This window comes from Girardinichthys multiradiatus, chromosome 1 (genome assembly GCF_021462225.1).
Source record: "Girardinichthys multiradiatus isolate DD_20200921_A chromosome 1, DD_fGirMul_XY1, whole genome shotgun sequence".
NCBI classification, from domain to species: Eukaryota; Metazoa; Chordata; class Actinopteri; order Cyprinodontiformes; family Goodeidae; genus Girardinichthys; species Girardinichthys multiradiatus.
Window position 1 is genome coordinate 5,028,096 of NC_061794.1, and position 22,733 is coordinate 5,050,828.

The window sequence follows — 22,733 nt, forward strand, 5'->3', positions numbered from 1 at the left end:
AACGGACCGGCACAGTGACCCCATTACTGCGGCAGCCGCACCGATCCGTCTGTTGATCTCCCGCTCCATTCTTCCCTCACTTGTGAACAAGACCCCGAGATACTTAAACTCCTCCACTTGAGGCAGGAACTCCCCCTCCAACCTGAAGAGGACAAGCCACCTTTTTCCGGTCGAGTACCATGGCCTCGGACTTGGAGGAGCTGATCTTCATCCCAGCCGCTTCACACTCGGCTGTGAACCGCACCAGCGCATGCTGTAGGTCTTGGATAGAGGGGGCCAGCAGGACCACGTCATCTGCAAAAAGAAGGGGCGAAATCCACTGGTCCCCAAACCAGACCCCCTCCGGCCCTTGGTTGCGTCTAGAAATCCTGTCCATAAAAGTTATGAACCGGTTGGGCAAACTCCCATGAACCCTCGAGCACCCTGTAGAGGGTATAGAGCTGGTCCAGTGTAATCACGGCCAGGACGAAAACCACACTGCTCCTCCTGAAGCCTGGGTTCAACTATCGGCCGGACTCTCCTCTCCAATACTCTGGCGTGGGCCTTACTAGGTAGTCTGAGGACTGTTTCCCCCTCCTGAGGCGCCGGACGGTTTGCCAGAATCGCTTCGAGGCCAACCGGTAGTCCTTCTCCATGGCCTCACCAAACTCCTCCCAGGCCCGAGTTTTTGCCTCTGCCACAGCCTGGGCCGCAGCACGCTTGGCCTCACGATACCTGTCAGCCGCCTCAGGAGTCCCACAAGCCAACCATAGCCGATAGGACTCCTTCTTGACAGCATCCCTTACTGCCGGTGTCCACCACCTGGTTCTGGGATTGCTGCCGCGACAGGCACCACAGACCTTACGGCCGCAGCTACGTGCAGCAGCATCGACAATAGATGTGGAGAACATGGTCCACTCGGACTCTATGTCTCCAACATCCCCCGGGATCTGGTCAAAGCTCTCCCGGAGGTGGCAGTTGAATACATCCCTGGGCCTGCCAAGTCTGTCCAGCTTTCTCCTCCCAGCGGATCCAACTCACCACCAGGTGGTGATCAGTGGACAGCTCAGCCCCTCTCTTCGCCCGAGTGTCCAAAACATGCGGCCGAAGGTCTGATGATACGACAACAAAGTCGATCATCGACCTCCTGCCTAGGATGTCCTGGTGCCAAGTGCACTTATGGACACCCTTATGTTTGAACATGGTGTTCATTATGGACAATCCATGACTAGCACAGAGGTCCAATAACAAAACACCACTCGGATTCAGATTGGGGAGGCCATTCCTCCCGATCACGTCTCTCCAGGTGTCAATGTCGTTTCCCACGTGGGCGTTGAAGTCCCCCAGCAGAATAATGGAGTCCCCGGGAGGGGCATTATCCAGCACCCCCGACAGGGACACCAAGAAGGCCGGGTACTCCGCACTACCGCTCGGCCCGTAGGCCGAGACGACAGTCAAAGACCTATCCCCAACCCGAAGGCGCAGGGATACGACCCTCTCATCCACTGGGGTAAACCCCAACACGAGACGGCTGAGCTGGGGCGGCAACAAGAAAACCCACACCAGCCCGCCGCCTCTCCCCGTGGGCCACTCCAGAGTAGAGGAGAGTCCAACCCCTCTCAAGGAGATGGGTTCCAGAGCCCATGCTGTGCGTGGAGGCGAGCCCGACTATTTCTAGTCGATATCTCTCGACCTCCCACACAAGCTCAGGCTCCTTCCCCCCCAGCGAGGTGACATTCCACGTAGAACCGGCCTAAGTAAGCATCCGGGGATCGGGTCGCTGAGGTCTCCACCTTCGTCCGCCACCTTCGTCCGCCACCCAATCCTCTTTGCACCGGTCCCTCACGGTTCCCCCTGCAGGTGGTGGACCCACTGGGGGATGGCCTCGCGTCTCTCGTTTGGGCTTGGCCCGGCCGGGTCCCGCAAGGAGCAACCCGGCCACCAGGTGCTCTCCAGCGAGTCCCATCCCCAGGCCTGGCTCCAGAGTGGGACCCCGGCTCCGCTGTACCGGGCGACGTCACGTGCCTCGATGTTTTTGTCCTCATGAGGGATTCTTGAACCGCTCTTTGTCTGACCCATCACCTAGAGCCTGTTTGCCATGGGAGACCCTACCAGGGGCATTTAGGCCCCAGACAACATAGCCTCTAGGATCATTTGAGCACTCAAACCCCTCCACCACGTTAATGTGGCGGTTCAAGGAGGCCGCAAAGGCCTCCTAACAGACCATATTCACATGTTTTGGTCCTGCCCTGCTCTGTCTACCTTCTGCTCAGAAATATTTGATGCTTATTCTAAACTCTTTGGGGAGGCTTTCCCAACCCCCTGTGTGCTATTTGTGGAGTTACTCCAACAACTTACTCTTTATCGGGTCATGCCGGTGTGGTGGTAGCTTTTACTTCTCTCATAGCGAGAAGAGCTATCTAGTTTCCCTGGAAGCAACACTCTCCAACCAGTTTTACCAAAATGGATAAAGAAAATCATGTATTTTCTGAAACTAGAAAATATTACATACACATTAAAAGGAACCACAGACACATTTTTAGTGACTTGGACCCCTTTTCTTAATTTTAGAATGCTTCAAATACCCCCTTAACCAGGAGGTGGAGTAAACCCTTCCTTTTTTTAATATTCTTTTTAATTTTATCCCAATTTAGGCTATAATACTGTCACTTTCAGTTTATGGTAACATACATTTTTCATATCGCTGCTCCCATATACTGTCGTATCACTATACTTAGATTAAGCGCTAAAGTTTGGTGCATTTATATGTTTCCATTTGCATAAATATTTTGAAGAATTTCGGGAGGGTGGGTGTTTGTGGGAACTATATCACTGTGTAAATAGTGTCTCGATATTTGTTTCAAATTCAATATTTATGTATGCAGCAAAGTTCAATAGGCCAGGACTCGAACCCTTGATGGCCTGTGTCGGAAAACAATAGCAATAAAACACATTTCCGAAAAAATCCATCTATTTTCACTTGTATGTTGAGTCGTGGCAATTTTTGAAGTTCTGCTTCTGCTTTGGTTTTTACAAACCGAGGTATTGTTGGTTTTCTTTTAATAATAATATTTACCTTATTGATCTCACAATGGAGAAATTGTCTTTTGCATTTAGCCCATCCATTAGGGAGCAGTGCGATGCCATTGTAAGGCGCCCGGGGGAGCTTTCAGGGGCTAAGGTTCTTGCTCAGGGACTCAGAATGGCGGGCTGTGGGATTTGGACACCAGGGTACTTGTGGAACCCGAATTTCCTCTTCTCTAACCACTAGGCCAACACTCCTGATACTGTATCTAGTGCTCCAAAATGTAAAACATTTTACAGTGCATGAAATACTATCCTTTAAATGATAAAAACTTCTCTCTGACCCTAAAACACCCGAATATTTACTGTCGTTGATATCTGATAGGTGATATCTGACACTGGCGTAATATTTTTTTAAGAGCAGCTGGAGCCATACATGAAGGATTCAATCAGCAGATGTATTGATTTGGTCAGCAAAGACAGGATCTGGTTTCTTTCTAATCATTGAGAAATGAGAAGCTCTTTGGGCTGTGGTGTTCCTGTCAGTGAAAAGGGGCAATCGAACGGGACTCAGCCTCATCTGAAATTCATCTTTAATCTTTATGAATTATGAATTGAATTCTGTGGTTGAAAAAGAAACTGCATTTACATAACCCCCCATGACTGGCGCTTCATGTTTTATGTGTGCTCTGGTTCTGCGCTTCATTTTTACAGCAAATTACTTCTCACTCACATTTATTTCCTTGTGCTCAACGAGTTAGTGCAAAGTGTTGTCACCTGAGCTCTATAACAGCATATGTCTCTGTGTGCAAGAAGAATAAATATACAAATATATGATGATATGTGCATTTATAGATGCTGTGTGTGAGCATGTGTGATTTCCATTAGAATTGCTCATCCCTGTTGAATCATGCAAGTCAGCAGGAGGAAGTGAAGCCTTCTCCCTCTGGGCAGTATTATGGCAGCATGAGTAAAGGTATTTTCAGACAAAGAAAGCAGTGCTTTAAATTTCAAATAGGATTTTGGAGGTCGGTTGAAAAAAAGAGGTAAATCTGTGGAGGGATTCACACCATTTTTACCCCTCCTCCTCCTTTTCTTCATCTTCCTTTTTTTCTTCATCTCTTTCTCCCTCTCTCTCTTGTCAACCTTTTCAAAAAGCATCTATATCCTCACACCAGGCTGTAGGGGCATCTTGTCATGTTGCTATGCTACCTGAATGTCAAGCAGAATGTCAGAGTGATGGCAGAGTGTGAATATACAAAAACAAAATAGGTTTTCCTCTGATTGGGAAGCAAGAAAGGGGGAAACACATAACAAAATAAATAGCATAAATGTATTTTTATTGGAAAAGTAAAATCAAAGTAGCTCAAATGGATTCTCAGAAAAAGTCATTAGTACATCCCAGTGGAATATCTTCGACCCATATTTTTATTTTACATCACTTCAAGCAAAACCTAGGGTTCTTTCACCTAGCCTAAAATCAAATTCAAACACTTCTCAAGCATGGTGCTTTTTAAAGATGTTACACTATCTTAAATTTGTGCTAAGTTACTCATATATATATATATATATATATATATATATATGAGGACATAATAAAATCAAATCCAGGTTCTAAACTTTTTTAAACCTAGCTTCACATATACAGAAACGCACAACAAATTAAGTCAAGTCAAGTCAAGTATATTTACATAGCGCTATTCAGCAACAAGACATTCAAGGTGCTGTACATGAGGAAAAACATTACAAAGATACATAAAATCAAACAATAGAGGTCATTTAAAAAAAATTGAAGGATGGATAAGAAAATGAAAGGAAAATTGGACTGAAAGCTTAACTAATAATGCTTAGATAACACATTTAAAGGCCACTCTAAACAAACAAGTTTTTAATCTTGATTTAAAGCAACTTAGGGTTTTGGCGCTTTTACAGTGTTCTGGGAGTTTATTCCAGATTAGTGGAGCATAAGAACTAAAAGCTGCTTCTCCATGTTTGGTTCTGGTTCTGGGTATGCAGAGTAGATTTGAGCCAGAAGATCTGAGAGTTCTGGGTGGTTGCTACACTGACAACAAGTCTGTGGCCCTGTCCCAATACCCACACTACACCCTACGCCCCTCTATGAAGTGTGTACTTTGTACAAGTGCATGTAGGGGTTGAAGTGCGCAGGTTACAAGCATGCAAAATTGGAGAATTGGGACAGTAGGGGTTACGTCATCGACTTGCACCTCTGCACTGTAACTGCAACATCAAAAATGGTGGGACCCGTCGCTGTCTTTGCGTTCTTGCTGCTAAAAAATATTTTAAAGCTGCAACAAGCAATTGTTTTGAGGAGAAGAAAGTGCAGGAAACGAAGGAGGCTTATACACCAGACTCTCGCCGCGCCAGTGTTTGTTTGAAAGGTAACTTCCGTGTTATGACCTACTGACTGCCCAGACTCACTCCGAACCCAGTGGTTTCTTACAATTTTGAGCCTGGAAAACCAGTAAAAAAAAACATTTGTCAGCTTGCTGTCTAAAGTTTACGCAGTTCTTATTATTCTGATTTGATGGTTGATTACGTTAACGGTTGTGATTGGTTTTTGCTCAGAACGTCATCTGCAGCAGTGAATTATGGGTAATATACTTCGGCGAAGTCCGCTTAGATGCGGGCTTTGCCGAAGTGTGGATTGAGGGCACAAAAGGGGCGGTGCAAAGGACCACTGTGGAGAATTGGGACACACTACGGACTCGAACCCATCAACAGGAACGCGCAATTCAGGGACACAAGGGTGGAAGTGAGAGTATTGGGACAGAGCCTGTAATGTATTTTTTCTGCTAAGCCATTCAGTGATTTATAGACTAACAGAAGTATTTTAAAGTCTATTCTCTGAGCTACAGGGAGCCAGTGTAGGGACTTTAGAACCGGGTTGATGTGCTACACTTTCTTAGTTCTAGTGAGGACGCACGCGGGCAGCAGCGTTGTGGATCGACTGCAGTTGTCTGATCGACTTTCTAGGCAGACCCGTGAAGACACCGTTGCAGTAATCAATTCTACTAAAGATGAACGCATTAATTAGTTTTTCAAGGTCCTGCTGAGACATTAGTCCTTTAATCCTGGAGATGTTCTTTAGGTGATAGAAGGCTGACCTTGTTACTGTCTTTATGTGCCTCTAAAGGTTCAGGTCTGAGTCCATCACTACACCCAGGTTTCGAGCCTGACTGGTGGTTTCTAGCTGTATTAAATGAAGCTGTGTGCTAACTTTTAAACGCTCTTCCTTTGGTCCAAAGATTATTACTTCAGTTTTGTTTTGATTCAGCTGAAGAAAATTTTGGCCCATCCATACATTGATTTCTTCTAAGCATTTACCAAGCACTTGAATGGGTTCATAGTCACCTGGTGACATCGTAACGTATAGCTGTGTGTCGTCTGCATAGTTATGATAACTTACGTTGTTGTTTATTAAAATCTGAGTTAGGGGGAGCATGTAGATATTGAATAGAAGGGGCCCTAAGATGGATCCTTGGGGAACGCCACATGTGATTTTTGTGTTCTCTGATGTAGTTACCTACTGACACAAAAAAGTCCCTGTCCTTCAAGTAGGATTTAAACCAATTGAGTACTGTACCAGAAAGGCTGACACAGTTTTCCAGGCGTTCTAATAAAATGGAGTGATCAACAGTGTCGAATGCTGCACTAAGGTCCAATAATACCAGCACTGTGGTTCTTCCACAGTCTGCATTTATACGGATGTCATTGAACGCCTTGACAAGAGCAGTCTCTGTACTGCGGTGAGCACGGAAGCCTGACTGGAAGACATCGAAGCGGCTGGACATTGTTAGGAAGTTGTTTAACTGCTGAAACACAGCTTGATGAAAGCAAATTCTGCATGTCATTCGGAAATCAAGGTGCCAGAGTCTGGAGGAAGACTGGGGAGAAGGAAATGCCAAAATGCCAGAAGTCCAGTGTCAAGTACCCACAGTCAGTGATGGTCTGGGGTGCCGTGTCAGCTGCTGGTGTTGGTCCACTGTGTTTTATCAAGGGCAGGGTCAATGCAGCTAGCTATCAGGAGATTTTGGAGCACTTCATGCTTCCATCTGCTGAAAAGCTTTTTGGAGATGAAGATTTAATTTTTCAGCACGACCTGACACCTGCTCACAGTGCCAAAACCACTGGTAAATGGTTTACTGACCATGGTATCACTGTGCTCAATTGGCCTGCCAACTCTCCTGACCTGAACCCATAGAGAATCTGTGGGATATTGTGAAGAGAACGTTGAGAGACTCAAGACCCAACACTCTGGATGAGCTAAAGGCCGCTATCGAAGCATCCTGGGCCTCCATAAGACCTCAGCAGTGCCACAGGCTGATTGCCTCCATGCCACGCCACATTGAAGCAGTCCTTTCTGCAAAAGGATTCCCGACCAAGTATTGAGTGCATAACTGTACATGATTATTTGAAGGTTGACCTTTTTTGTATTAAAAACACTTTTCTTTTATTGGTCGGATGAAATATGCTAATTTTGTGAGATAGGAATTTTGGGTTTTCATGAGCTGTATGCCACAATCATCCGTATTAAGGCAATAAAAGACCTGAAATATTTCAGTTAGTGTGCAATGAATCTAAAATATATGAATGTTAAATTTTCATCATTACATTATGGAAAATAATGAACTTTATCACAATATGCTAATATTTTGAGAAGGACCTGTAGATACTATAGTGAACGTGGAGTCCAGTCTTTCGCCACCTGCGTTCAGCTTTTTGACACTTTTTTTTTCACTTCTGACTGGTGGAGCACTTCTTCGTGGAGAGATTTTCTTTCCCAGAAATACTTTCACTTTAATTGGAGCAACTGAATCAATGATGTACGAGATTTTAGAATTAAAGTTATCTACCAGCTCATCTACAGTGTTACAGGGAAAAGTGGAGGTAGAAGAGTAAATCTGGTTAAAGGTTTCAGCAGCAACGTCCTTAAAGATGCATTTTCTTATAATGTCACATTGGCTAACTGAGCCATTGGAGATGATGCTTTCAAAAATTACAGAAAAGTGGTCAGATAGGGCAATATCAGTTACAGACACCTTGGAAATGTTTAGATCCTTAGTGATGATCAAGTCCAAAATATGTCCCTATTTGTGCGTTTGCTGTTTATACCTTGTCTTTATTTATTAAACAAATATGAAGCCCAAAATAGAAAGCTGTGTGCAAGAACTCTGAATTAAATTTCAGTTGTAAGCTTTAGTCAGTCAGTCAGTCATTTTCTACCACTTATTCCATAGTGGGTCGTGGGGAAGCTGGTGCCTATCTCCAGCAGTCTATGGGCAAGAGGCAGGGTACACCCTGGACAGGTCGCCGGTCCATCTCAGTACAACACACAAACAACCATGCACACACTCATTTACACACCTAAGGGCAATTTAGAGTGATCAATTAACCTAACAGGGATGAAGCTGGAGTACCTGGTGAGAACCCACGCATGCATGGGGAGAACATGCAAACTCGATGCAGAAAGACCCCCGGCCGGGAGTTGAACTCAGGACCTCCTTGCTGCAAAGCAACAGTTCTACCAACTGCACCACTGCACCACGAATAATAGGTCCCCTAATAATAATAATTTACTTCAACGAAAATCCAACCATTCAAATCCATGTCTTGGAGTAACAAGGAAAGGTACATAAAGAAAACATTTATTAAAGCTCAGTTTGCTACACTCTTACTTACTCTGACGCACACTGGTCCAAGCCAGATGCCAGGCATCTCTTCTTCTACCGATTTGACTGGTCGTAGCATGAGTTTGTTATTCAACGTCAACAGACGAGGGGGGCTTGAGGGTTCTGATAGACCTGCCAACACATCAGCAAAGCATTTAGGGATTTGTAGTTCTTCTGTTCTTAGTGTTCTTTAAACATAAAATCCTAGAAGTGAATAGGATTTACTTTCCTATTGATTGATTTTAGATTAATATGTTCAATAGAAATAGTAGAATATACAGGTCCTTCTCAAAATATTAGCATATTGTGATAAAGTTCATTATTTTCCATAATGTAATGATGAAAATTTAACATTCATATATTTTAGATTCATTGCACACTAACTGAAATATTTCAGGTCTTTTATTGTCTTAATACGGATGATTTTGGCATACAGCTCATGAAAACCCAAAATTCCTATCTCACAAAATTAGCATATCATTAAAAGGGTCTCTAAACGAGCTATGAACCTAATCATCTGAATCAACGAGTTAACTCTAAACACCTGCAAAAGATTCCTGAGGCCTTTAAAACTCCCAGCCTGGTTCATCACTCAAAACCCCAATCATGGGTAAGACTGCCGACCTGACTGCTGTCCAGAAGGCCACTATTGACACCCTCAAGCAAGAGGGTAAGACACAGAAAGAAATTTCTGAACGAATAGGCTGTTCCCAGAGTGCTGTATCAAGGCATCTCAGTGGGAAGTCTGTGGGAAGGAAAACGTGTGGCAGAAAATGCTGCACAACGAGAAGAGGTGACCGGACCCTGAGGAAGATTGTGGAGAAGGGCCAATTCCAGACCTTGGGGGACCTGCGGAAGCAATGGACTGAGTCCGGAGTAGAAACATCCAGAGCCACCGTGCACAGGCGTGTGCAGGAAATGGGCTACAGGTGCCGCATTCCCCAGGTCAAGCCACTTTTGAACCAGAAACAGCGGCAGAAGCGCCTGACCTGGGCTACAGAGAAGCAGCACTGGACTGTTTCTCAGTGGTCCAAAGTACTTTTTTCGGATGAAAGCAAATTCTGCATGTCATTCGGAAATCAAGGTGCCAGAGTCTGGAGGAAGACTGGGGAGAAGGAAATGCCAAAATGCCAGAAGTCCAGTGTCAAGTACCCACAGTCAGTGATGGTCTGGGGTGCCGTGTCAGCTGCTGGTGTTGGTCCACTGTGTTTTATCAAGGGCAGGGTCAATGCAGCTAGCTATCAGGAGATTTTGGAGCACTTCATGCTTCCATCTGCTGAAAAGCTTTATGGAGATGAAGATTTCATTTTTCAGCACGACCTGGCACCTGCTCACAGTGCCAAAACCACTGGTAAATGGTTTACTGACCATGGTATCACTGTGCTCAATTGGCCTGCCAACTCTCCTGACCTGAACCCCATAGAGAATCTGTGGGATATTGTGAAGAGAACGTTGAGAGACTCAAGACCCAACACTCTGGATGAGCTAAAGGCCGCTATCGAAGCATCCTGGGCCTCCATAAGACCTCAGCAGTGCCACAGGCTGATTGCCTCCATGCCACGCCGCATTGAAGCTGTCATTTCTGCAAAAGGATTTCCGACCAAGTATTGAGTGCATAACTGTACATGATTATTTGAAGGTTGACGTTTTTTATATGAAAAACACTTTTCTTTTATTGGTCGGATGAAATATGCTAATTTTGTGAGATAGGAATTTTGGGTTTTCATGAGCTGTATGCCAAAATCATCCGTATTAAGACAATAAAAGACCTGAAATATTTCAGTTAGTGTGCAATGACTCTAAAATATATGAATGTTAAATTTTCATCATGACATTATGGAAAATAATGAACTTTATCACAATATGCTAATATTTTGAGAAGGACCTGTAGTTAAGAAAAAACCATAACAACAAAAAGAACTGGTTTTCATTTGTGTTAATCTTTTTCAGCATTTTTCTAACTGGTCTTGCCATATCCTGTTATGTTTGCCATTGGGGTTCTGCTATTAGTTAACTTCTCTGCGCTTATGTTTGTTAAGTGTTTTTCATGTTAGTGGTTTTCTTTGCATTGAGCTTTCTAGTTTGTTTTTGTGTTCTTTATACTCAGTTATTTCTGTTAGTATTCTCTGTTTTATTAGATTATTCCCAGGATCTCTGCTCTGCTCCATTCATGCTTATTAGTTCCCATCCTCATCCATAGCCCCCATGTAATCAACTGCATTTTAGACACCTGCGCCACCTCGTTCCAGTCCATTGCCTGCACCTGTTTCTCCTCCTATTTAAGCTCCTGTCTTCTCTTTGTCCAGTCCTGGATTCTACTGTTTGCTTGCCTGTTTCCATGCCAGTTACTATGCCTGCCTTTTTGTCCATGCTCCATGTCCAGATCTATTGATGTCACACTGTAAGTTTTTGTTTTTTCTTTTTTCCCAATAAAAACCCTTTAATTCAGCATGCCGCTCCTGAGAGCTGGTCTGCACCTTGGTCCAGCTCCATAACTGTACTCTCTGGCACATGTTGAACAAAGACAAGTAAAAGAATTGGATGACGTAAATATCAAATAAGCAACAGTAAGCATTGATATCCTGATGTCCAAATACATTCAGGTTGACTCAAAGCAGTGATATTCACACTTTTCGCCAGACTTAAAAAGAAGAAAAGGCCACAAGAATCGGGTTTTATTTTCTTAAATAACATTCTATTGTGAAATTAGTCTTTTTACTTATAGGTAGCAATAATCTAATGTTGCGCACACAGGTTTGATTTGAATACGAATGACTATTAATAACAATATTATTAAATTAGTTTATAGTTACCTATGGCATTGTTAACTTAGTTCATATTTACCAATTCGGGGCACTATCTGATTATCAGGAATTAATAGCCAAATAGCTCTCAGTCTCCTGGCTGGTGAGGTGTGGTATTATAAAACAGATGAAGGAGTGAATACACCCACTGGCGTTAAGCCCTGCACACGTAAACAAAATTAGCACAAACAACTATTCTCCAAAATGCAAGAGTTTATTAACAAAATACTTGGACTTCAAGTTAAAATACTCCAGTCAACAAACTCTTTAACTAGAGAAGTAACATTTATCTAAACTACTAAGTAAATGTGGAAAAAATAGAGAAAACTAATAAACTATGAAAGAATATAGTAAAAGGAAACAAATAAGAATAAAATTGAAACACCAAAAACCATTAAATTCATAGTTAAGTGTGAATATCTACTTTTATTAACCAAGGTTTTTTTAGAGGAAGTGGATTGAGGCTTAAAAGCTAACAAGCAACAACAGTTGCTAGGTGTTCAAACAACAAGTCAACAATACAAAGTTTGCCAAAACAATGTCGGACTCCGTAATTTTCTCTGGTCCCCTCCCCGATCAGACCAGTGATGACATGTTTAGCCGCATGCTGTCATTCAACCGCTGGCTCTCTAGGTGGTGTCCAGAAAACAATGTGGGTTACATTGATAACTGGCGAACATTTTGGGGAAAACCTGGTCTGATCCGGAGAGACGGCATCCATCCCACTTTGGATGGAGCAGCTCTTCTTTCTAGGAATCTGGCCAAATTTATTAGTTCTCCAAAACTCTGACAACCCAGGGTTCAGACCAGGAAGCAGGGTTGTAGTTTAACACTCCTCTCTGCAGCTTCTGTACTGCTACCCACCCATTACCCTATTAAGACAGTGTCTCGCCCACGGCCAAAATTGAATAGATTAAAAAATCTAAAAGGAGGAAATCAGGAAAATCTAATAAAAATAAACACAACTCAGACCGAAAAGAAAAATAAAACAATTAAACTGAACATAAGATCTCTCTCTTCAAAGACATTGCTAGTTAGTGACCTGATTTGTGACAATCAGATTGATTTACTTTGCCTTACAGAAACCTGGTTGCAGCAAGAGGATTATGTTACTATAAATGAGTCAACTCCTACTAATTATATAAATTTTCACATTCCTCGAATTACTGGGCGAGGAGGAGGAGTAGCAACCATCTTTCAGTCTGATTTATTGATTAGCCCCAGACCAATCAATAGCTACAACTCTTTTGAATATTTAATCCTTAGTTTTCCTCATCCAAATTGCAAAGCACTAAAACTTCTTCTGTTTGTTGTTTTGTACCGTCCACCAGGCCCTTACTCGCAATTTTTAGATCAGTTTTCAGACCTTTTATCTGATTTAGTGTTAAATACAGATAAAGTTATTATAGTGGGGGATTTTAACATTCATGTAGACGCTGAAAGTGATAGCCTAAATATAGCGTTTGATGCTATCTTAGACTCAATTGGCTTTGATCAAAACATTAACAAACCTACCCACCTTTGTCTTCATTCTCTGGACCTTGTGCTGACATATGGCATTGAGTGTAAAGACATAACAATATTCTCTCATAACCCTGTCCTGTCTGACCATTTCTTAATAACCTTTGAGTTTAATTTAACCGAGTACTCCACACCTGAAAGAAAATTTCATTATTGTAGATCATTATCAGGCGATGCTGTAACAACCTTTAAAGAATCTGTTCCACTTTTAATTTCCTCATTATCACCGAAAAGCACAGTGGAGGGCAATAATTCTGTTTCTGCCCCTTCACAAATTGATTCTTTTGTTCATAGTGTTTCTTCATCATTGCGTGATGCATTAGACAATGCAGCCCCCTTGAAAAAGAAGGTAATCATTAATAGGAGGCTAGCTCCTTGGTTTAATTCAGAGCTGCGTACTTTAAAGCACATTGTTAGAAAATTGGAGAGAAAATGGCGCTCTACACACCTAGAGGATTCCTATTTAATCTGGAAAAATAGCCTACTGTTGTATAAAAAGACACTTCGCCAAGCTAGAACAGCTTATTTCTCATCATTAATAGAAGAGAACAAGAATAATCCTAGGTTTCTCTTTAGTACAGTTGCTAAACTTACACAGAGTCATAGCTCTGTTGAGCCATCCATTCCCTTAGCTCTTAGCAGCCATGACTTTATGGGATTCTTCTTAAATAAAATGTATTCTATTAAAAATAAAATCTTTGACATACTCCCGAAGATGATTACTTCATCCTTAGCAAGTGAGACAACATTGGAAATAACTGCAGAACCTGATTTGTGTTTGGACTGTTTTGATCCTGTTGAGCTTCCTGAGTTATCAGAAATATTAGCTTCATCTAAACCTTCCACTTGTATGTTAGACCCAATCCCAACCAAATTATTTAAGGAAGTGTTCCCTCTGATTACCAGCCCCATTTTAGATATGATTAATCTATCTTTAGTAAATGGATATGTACCACAGGCTTTTAAGTTAGCTGTAATTAAACCTTTACTTAAGAAACCTTCGCTTGATCGAGATGACTTGAAAAATTACAGACCTATATCCAATCTTCCATTCTTATCCAAAATTCTTGAGAAAATTGTTGCTAATCAAATGTGTGAGCATTTATACAGCAATGACCTGTTTGAAGAGTTTCAGTCAGGTTTCAGAGCTCATCATAGCACTGAAACAGCTCTGCTGAAAGTCACTAATGATATTCTTATGGCCTCAGATAATGGACTTGTGTCTGTTCTGGTTCTGTTAGATCTCAGTGCTGCATTTGATACAGTCGATCTCAAAATTCTCTTAGAAAGGCTGGAATATGCTGTAGGGACCAGGGGAACAGCGCTAGGCTGGTTTAAATCTTATCTGTCCGACAGATTCCAGTTTGTTCATGTAAATGATAAATCATCTTTAAACTCCAGGGTTAATTGTGGAGTACCACAGGGTTCAGTACTTGGGCCAATTCTCTTTACTATAGATATGCTTCCAATAGGTCAAATTATTAGGCAGCATGGGATAAATTTTCACTGTTACGCTGATGATACTCAGCTTTACTTATCCATAAATCCTGATGAGCCCAACCAGTTAGATAGACTACAAGCATGTCTTGAAGATATAAAAACTTGGATGACGTTAAATTTTTTGCTTCTAAATTCAGACAAGACAGAAGTTGTCGTCTTTGGACCGGAGTCTCTACTAAAGTAAAAAACCTTGGTGTTATTTTTGACCAGGACATGTCATTTAAATCCCATATTAAACAGGTTTCTAGGATTTCCTTCTTTCATCTCCGGAACATTGCCAAAATTAGAAATATCCTATCTAGGAGTGACGCTGATAAACTAGTCCATGCATTTGTTACTTCAAGGCTGGACTATTGTAATTCTTTACTATCAGGATGTCCACAAAATGTAGTTAAAAGCCTTCAGCTGATTCAAAATGCTGCAGCAAGAGTTCTGATGAAAATTAAAAAGAGAGATCATATTTCTCCTATTTTAGCTTCCCTTCATTGGCTCCCTGTTAAGTCCAGAATAGAATTTTAAATTCTCCTCCTCACATATAAAGCCCTTAATGATCTAGCTCCATCATACATCAGAGATCTGATTGTTCCATATGTTCCTAACAGAGCACTTTGTTCTCAGACTGCAGGTTTACTGGTGGTTCCTAGAGTCTCTAGAAGTAGAATGGGAGGCAGATCCTTTAGTTATCAGGCTCCTCTCCTGTGGAACCAGCTCCCAGCTTTAGTCCATGAGGCAGACACCCTGTCTACTTTTAAGGCTAGGCTTAAAACTTTCCTTTTTGATAAAGCTTATAGTTAGAGTAGCTTAGGTTATCCTGAGCTGTCTTCCTTATTTTTTACCTCCGTCTTCTTCCCTCCCTGTTGGTTGGAGTAAGGGGGAGTCAGGTTTAGCCTAAACCGGCTCAGTTATGGTTGAGGTGCAAACACACCCTCCATTTCTGCTACCCGTATGACCCCTTCTCTTTTCCAATGGTTATAATCAGCCTGACAGAGGGAGGTATCCCAATCATTGTGGTTTTTAGTATAATAATGACCATCAGTGGGACCCTTTGTGAGGTGCCTTGAGACGACATTGTTGTAAATAAGCGCCGTTTAACTAAATAATCTGAACTGAAACTATCTGTGTAGTTATGCTACTATAGGCTTAGGCTGCTGGAGGACACAACGACCACTTTCACCCTCTTCGCTACATTCTCACACTACTCTCCAATTTTGCAATGTTTGCTGTTATTTCAGCTTTTAACCTTGTTCTCTCTTTTCTCTTCCTAGAAGCTACACCTGGCCTGGCTCTGTGTCTGCCTGTGACACCTTTCTGGAGAGGGGAATTGTCCGAGCTTCTGCTGGCAACAACTTAATGCTCACCCTCTACCGATGATCCACATAGCCCTGTCTTTTAATGTTTAACCCTTTATCTCTCCTAGACATGGAAATTGACTGAGCTTTTACTGTAACTAACTGTATGTGCTCTCTTTCAGACTCTAACCTTGAAAACTGGCTCAGAGTTTATCTGTTCTTTCTTTCTAGGTGAAACGACTAAAGGAGCTACATCCATTAACATTTACTTTTCCTTCCCATAGAAAGTACTTCTGGATCAGTGCTTCTGTGTTCTTTTTGTGTCTCTGCTCTGTTCTCTCAAACCCCCAGTCGGTCGTGGCAGATGGCCGCTCACACTGAGCCTGGTTCTGCTGGAGGTTTCTTCCTGTTAAAAGAGAGTTTTTCCTCTCCGCTGTCGCTACATGCATGCTCTGTATGAGGGATTGCTGCAAAGTCAACGCCAGTGACTGTCCACTGTGTCTACATGCTCATCCGGGAGGAGGGAATGCTGCAAGTCACTGACTAGATGCAATCTGCTGTGTTTCCTTAGATAGAAAAACTTTTTATCCAATTTGAATAAAACGCTAACTCCGACTGCACTGTTCAATTGTTAGGATTAATTGGAATGTATGTACCTGACTGTTGTGAAGTGCCTTGGGACAACATGTGTTGTGAATTGGCGCTTTATAAATAAAACTGAATTGAATTGAATACAAAGCAGAAGGGAAAAAAACAATAATTATTTTTAATAAAATAATGTGTCAAAAATTATTTGCAGAGTTAGAAATCTATAAAATTTTGAACAACTGATTTGTAAAGTTGTATTAAATATTCATCACAGTGACTTCTGACCAGTCTCTGTTGTTCCCTGTGTGCATGTTAGTTCCCTCCCATGGCTGGGTCTAGCACTAAATAATATATTTTAATGAAACAAACAAACAAACAATGTAGTCTGAATTTTGTACAAAGTGGAGCTGAATTGGATCGTCATAACATATTTTAAATCCAATCTAAGACTCTGTGTTGTACCAAACATTTTCCATTTTAAGAAGATTTTAAGCAGTAAAAATTAGCATTATGCCTTTGCTGGCAGGCCAAATTTGTACCCGTTTAAATTGTGGTTGTGGACTGGACCACACAAAATCCTTTCGAAGACTGTGAAGACCTGAGGGCTGCCTATTGATTAAAAAAAAAAAGTAAAGTTAGTGGATTACTTTGATATTTTCCTAAACATGGCTGATACTGTCTTGGATTTAATGCTTCAACCTTTGTCCTACAAACCTAAGAGAGCTAAATTGGATCATCATAATGTGCTACTCTGCAGGAGTGTGACAAAGTCTCCACAGTAAAGAGGAAAAAACTGCAAAATGGATTGATGGCACCATTTTTTACACCACTTCTTCCTGGAGTTACATAAGCTCACAGAGCGCTCCTCGGCGTGATCAGCTCCAGCAGCTGCGTTAAATTGGACAGAAAGAGGAATGGATTGAAAACTGATTCGGTCGTGTCTATATTGTCTTCCTCTCATCCTAGACTAATTATCAACTCCTTTCTCACTTCATGGACAAAATTAGAAATTTGTTTTTCGATCTTGTCTCAGACATTGCATTTTTTTTTGTTTCTAAGGGATTGGGATGCATTTCTCTGCAGCATCAAGGATCTCAATCTCATTTTCTGCTCTGAATTACTATCTAATGAATATAAGTTTCTGGGTTTGGAGGCAGGCAGACTAGCTAATGGGTTTGTTAGTTTGTTGAGTAGCATGCCACACTCATTATTGCTTTCAGCGCTGTGATTAACTTGATTTGCAGGGCAAATCCATCTGAGAGAAGATGATGCGCTCACATATATAAATGCACGCATGCCTGTAATGTAATTATCTGATTTAATAAGTTATTAATACAGTTTGTGGCTCAGTTGGAAATAGAAAAGTAGACATCTGAAAACACTAAGGCGGCTGATGATCATGTTGTGATTGATTTAATTTTATCTGGTTGGGCAACATGATGTTACAACAAAGACTAACACAATAGGAAAGTCACTCAGGGACATTGTTGATGGGGAAAAAAGGTCATATTATTGCCTCGGTTTTCTCTTTAAAAAAAAAAAAGCCTCTATATGATTTCTCATTATTACTTTAAAGATAATTTCTTTTACTAGACTGCCAATAAAAGAATGATGAGAAAGATAAAGTATTTCTAGCCGGATTTCAGAGAACATGGCCTCAAGGACACCCCAGATAGTGTTATTGTTCCAGGAAACAATTTTCTTAAGTTTTGAAAGTGAAAATGTCACCTAACAGAAGCTCTCGAGAAACCCTATAAAGCAAGCGATAATAAGTGTGTTTTTGGTGCTGCTTTGTGGATAAAGTCAGACACCAGTTGACGAGGATATGGCCAAAGTAATAAATGATAGCATGAAGATGAAAGATACAGCTCATAATAACGATCCCAAGTGTTTGTGTATTGGAAGCCTGCGACCGCAGCTAGCAGCTTCAGTATGTCTGTTTTCTGCTGAGATGAAACCAGGATGTGAAGTTCTGCTCATCTCTTTTCATCTTTTGATAAATGTCTGAGGGAGGTCCCTGAACGTCGTCCTAATGGTGTCACCGTGGTGATTATCAAGCGTTCAGTCTTTCTCGTCAAGCTCGAAGCTGTCACTAGAAATGTCAGATGCATCCCGAGTTATTAGTCATTAAGAGAGTTAACTGCAAAGGGGACAGCTGTGGAGAGTTGTCTTTAAGGTTAGCCATCTGGACGCAGAACAGTCTGCTGGAGCAGTAATGTCTGTATGAGAACAACCTGCAATCATGACCTGATGAGATCAGCCAACTTAAATGAGAAGCTTTAATCAGATTTTAATTTCAAAACAAGCTGTGTGTAGGGCTGCACGTAACGATTATTTTAGTAATCAAGGATTCTAGCAATTATTCTGATGAGTAATCGGATAAAAACTTTGAACATTCTGCTGATTTTTCATTTATCTACTAAGCTTATTTCATGAATAATACAAATACATAATAGTGAAAATGCACATAAACAAATAATTCAATTCCATTTTTCAAAAATTAAAGAATAAGCATTTTATTGCTTAACATGCTATAGCATAGCATATCTTTAGTGTAAACATGAGCATTTGTAGCAAAGTATGCATCTGCAGCTAAAACAAAGTTCTAACTTCAACATGTGAAAGGTTTTCACATGTTGCCTTCTGGTCGATGTGACATCCATTCTGTGCTAGCTGGCTCTGTAGTGGAGATGGTCACAAACAAAGAACATATAGTGTCATTTGCATATTGCATTCTAGATTTTTAAAGAAATGTTTTATGTTATCCAAATAAGATTGGACCCTTGTACTTGACCCTTAATACTTAAGTGCCAAATGACATTCTTTTAGTGCAAAAACATGATAAAAGTAATAATAATTACTGATTACCTATCGGAAAGGTAAACAGCAAGTTTAAATTTTAGTATATTAAAGACTGACTTTTATATATTAAACCTTACTTTCCATTTCCTCAAATGTGAATACTCTCGTTCTGCAGAAATCTGTTGTTTACGGAAGTGTTTGTCAGTAAAACACATCTTTCTGTTGTGCTTTCAAAGTGCGAGTTGATAATAAACGCAAATTGACACATGGAAAAGAGTGGGGGAGGGGGGTTGTCCTGTGAAGGTGGAGATGGAGATTGGGGGATGTTTCCTGCTCCGGTGTTGCAGCATCGACGACGTGCTATTATGGAATGCTAATTCAGTTTTGCAGTATGCGGCCTTCTCTGTGCTTTCTTTTCTGTTCAGTTGACACGGATTCCATTATTTTGACACTTTCTGTCGTTTGCTTTCTGTGCCTCCTTTTGCCCCTCATCGTCTTCCTCCATAGCAAATGATTTGCCTCGAGGTAGTTTAGTAATCAAGTTATTCAAGGAAGAGTTTCAAGCCTAGCTGTGTATCTTAAAAGTCTACACACCTCTGATGAAACTCCAGATTTTTATGATGGTAATAATTTAATCAAAAAAAAAATTTCTGACCTTTTCTGCCTTTAATGTAACATATACCCTCTATAAATTAAAGAGAAATACAACAAATCTATTTGATGGCTGCAATAACCTGGTTGCCTACATGTGTACAGCATTAGACAAATGCCATTTTGTTTTTTGCACATATTCATCTAATTTATACATATTGTCTTCATTGGTACACATCTAAAGTCAATTCGAGGTAATCTGAAGAAAGTATAATTGTCCTAGAAGGGTTTTCTTTACAATTACTCATTTGCATTATTTAGCTAAAGCCATAGTTTCCAGATAGCAGTCATATTCGATAAATTGTTATATAAGATCCGACGAGGCTCGTTCCCATTAAACATACTATTCATCAAGCCCACATTTCTGTTTTAAAACAATTTTTACGTTAGACTGATATATTTTATTTTACTTTTTAAATGTGTTTCATTAGCTGTACATGGGAAATCATTATAATTAACACAAATAAAAGCTTAAAAACATCAGTCTGTGTGTAATTAATCTATATAATGTGTTTCACTTAGGAAACGGAGTTGCTGAAATAATTAAACTTTTCAAAATATAGTTATGTAATTGTGTATGATTAAAATCCCAGCCTTTTTGTGACATAAAACACTCATTACAAAGCTTTTTCCAACTATAATGTCACATACAGTAAGTAATATACAGTTAAACTAAAAAACAGATACATCTATAAGGGGTAGACTATAACAACAGTTACAATGGTTGTGTTGCATAAATGTGCACACCCTTAAACAGATATTTGTCATCAATCTACTTTGCAAAGGTTCTCCCAGTCTGTAAGACATCTTTTGTCCACAGCTCCCTGTCCCCACACAGATTTTCTGCCACACAGCTTTTGCTACACTGATTCTGTCAACCTACAGTTGAAGTGGAGTAAACTGTGCCAGTTGATAAGCTGACTCACTTACCTCCTTTAACTAGGTAATAAATAGTACATACTTGTGACCAGATTAATAAAAAATTTGAAAGTAGCTAATATGTATCCCAGGCTGTGAAAAATTGAGGTTTATGTTGCTATGGTAAGCTTGTTTTTTCACAAAATAATGTTTTATTCCTAATAAAAGTAAACTTTGTCATTGTCTACTAGAACAATGTTAATATGAAGGCAAATTGATCCAGTTCTAACAAAAGACAGATACCATACATGCTCATTATATGCTAGTGTAATAAATGGTATGAACCATTTAACAAAGGGTAAGTCCGAATTGCTAATTTTTCTTTTTTCTTTTACAAAATCAGAATTTTTCTTAGAATTTTCCTTTGGTAAGATAAAAGTTATCCATGAAGCATCTTAGGCCTTAAGAGAGCTCCTAAAGTCAAGAAATGTTAAGAGTAGTGAGGAGGACATTTAGTGAGCCTAAGAGTGCCTTAAGCAGAGAAGATGGTGGAAAGTCAGAGAGGAAGGAGACATGTTCTCCATACATTGAACAACAGTAAATTAATAAAACTCTACTGGCTCAATCGCGCAGGGATCCACCCCCTAAACAGTCAAATTAACTTCTATAACAATAATACAAATATTAATATAGAGATAAGATTAATCTTATCACCCCCTAGGGTGAAATTAAATAGTTTCAACAGCAGGACAGGTTAAAGGTGCACCTCTAGTAAGGTAATATTAGGATAAATAAATCATAGAAACAATGATAAACAACTATGAATAAAAAGTGAACAAAATTACAAACAATATAGTACAGAATTATTTAAATATTTACAGACTGTAAATGCTTTCAAAAAAGACGTTTGGAAAAAATGGAAAAACATATATAAAAAATATATACAAATTCTAGACAACAGAACAATGATCTAATCCCTATAAACATAGAAGGTAGATGTAAATGAGGTGAATAAATATTTGTTTTATTGTACATGATGATGTCAGCATCCTAAGCCTAAATGGTCATCTACACCCACCTGTCTGTGGAGAAATTTGCTGGTGAGCTGCTTTCTCCTCTCTAGTACCAGCACTGCTCACATTCCAGGCTGGTGCTGAAAGCAGAGGGAAAGACGTATTGATCTGTTTGGGAATGCCTGTTTGTACCTTTTAACATTCCTCTCTTCTCCTCCACCAGCAGGTTCTGCTCCTCTGCTTAGTTTGGTTTTCTCCACCTTTTGTTCTCCATTTTGTTTTGGTCATTTTTACCAAACTAAGTTTCATTATACTATAAGGAGATCAAAGTAAAATGCGGAATTCTTATATTAATATTAAATTAATTAATATGAAAAGATGCAGTAGGAAAATGACCAGGATGGCGAGTAAACATAATAATAAACAAATCAAACTAATGACCAGCAAATAAATAAGCTACGTTCAAGTATTTTGATGCTGTGTGACAATTAATTTCATTTTGTTAAGTTTTATCATCATGATTTACACCTTTCTGAGTCCAGTCTAAATTCTATCATCGGTTTGTTTTTCTCTATTGATTACTGGGAACGGATTTGTTTTTTGTTTTTTTTAACAACAGATCAGAGCTTTTAGAAGACAGTGTCACACCTAGCAACGGGGTCAACCACACCTCCTCGCTAAGAGGAATTTCTGTCAGTTCCTCACTCAGAATCGCTCTCAGTAGAGAACTGAATCACTCCTAAGCTAGAAGAACTTTTAGGCTAAGATAGAAGCGCTCTGAGAGGACTCTGAGAATCTTTGTGAATACGGGTCCTGATGTCACACAAAGTGCTGTACAGCCTCTGTTATCATGTTCCTTTGTGTCTGAACTGTGCAATGGTGAGAAATACAAACATACATATCAAATCTCAGAGTTTATTTACTTTAAACTTGGATGCACTCAACTTGGGTGTGACATCATTCCCAGGTCAAAGCTACGACTTCTGAGACAATATCTGGGTTGCCTGTCCATCA